Source organism: Esox lucius, chromosome 8 (genome assembly GCF_011004845.1).
Source record: "Esox lucius isolate fEsoLuc1 chromosome 8, fEsoLuc1.pri, whole genome shotgun sequence".
Lineage (NCBI taxonomy): Eukaryota > Metazoa > Chordata > Actinopteri > Esociformes > Esocidae > Esox > Esox lucius.
Genome location: NC_047576.1, coordinates 11,771,597 through 11,772,956, shown reverse-complemented (window position 1 = coordinate 11,772,956; position 1,360 = coordinate 11,771,597).

Below are 1,360 nucleotides of genomic sequence, written 5' to 3'. Positions count from 1 at the left end.
AGAGCCAAGCTGTTATGGCCAGACGACTGGGTCAGAGCATCTCTGGAAGAACAACAGTGCATCTCAGCACACAGTGCGTCTAAGGACACAGCGCGTCGCGACCTGCTACTTATGGGGCTGCGTAGCCCCAGACTGGTCAGAGTGTCCATGCTGACCCCTGTGACCACCGATGAAGTGCGCACTATGGGCACACAAGCATCAGAATTGGACCTAGGTGCAGTGGAAGAAGGACGCCCGGTCCGATGGGTTGCGTTTTCTTTGATATCACCTGGACGGCCATGTACCTGTGCGCCGTTTACCTGGGAAGTGATGGCACCCGGACGCATTGTGGGAACACATGGGCATTCATCAGGACGTACTTTGACACATGCCGCCTACCTAAACATTGTTGCAGACCAGGCAGAACCCTTCATGGCAATGGTATGTCCTCGAAAAACAAGGAAATTTCTAAGTGAGCCCAAACTTTTGAGTGGTGGTGTATTTTACATATACAATGCATGTAATGGAACATGACAGCCCATCAGGTGCAAGCTGTCATGTGCATTTTACTGAGTAATCTACTCAAGCATCAAGGCCTGATTGGTGGAGTGCTGCAGAGATGACTGTCCTTCTGAACGTTTCTCCCATCTCCATACAAGAACTCTGGAGCTCTGTCACAGTGACCATTGGGTTCTTGGTCACCTTGGTTTTACTCCGACATGCAATCAACTGTGGGACCTTAAAAGGTATTAGGACAACATATTGACATCACACCAACTCATTCAAAAATATATATACTTTACTGTCACTTTACTGTTTCACATCTATTTTGTACATAAATTGGCATGAACAAAAACATACCAGAATAATGAATAATTTGTGTAAATGAGTAATACATTTGTAAAATCTGTGTCAAGGTATGATTCCTGGGATAGGATTGATATTGTTGGATATTTTACTGAGAAGTCATCATCTACAGACTGGTCTCGTGCCAAAGAAATATTGTGTTGATTCATTTTCAGGTAGGCTTGTATCCATGCGCTGTGTTTTGCTGCTCTGGTTGCCAAGACATTTTTTCTTCTATTTTTGTTGTTCCTGTTGTCAGACAAATGTTACGCCCCTACTTTTTGTTAAGGTCGTAACAATTATTCCAAAATGTTGTTGGACTATCCGTGTTTAGAGTACCATACATTCGCCAATTTTGTACCGCGATGGAGTTCTTCGCAAAAGCACATTCTTTCCGAAAGAGGATAAATAATTAGACAGCACGTCAGGGAAAGGAAATTGTATTTGTAGAGGACACCTTAATCATATGCGGACATGGCAATAACCTACTCTCCACCCATATCCGAAAGGGATTGGTTAAGAGCTGTCTCACCTC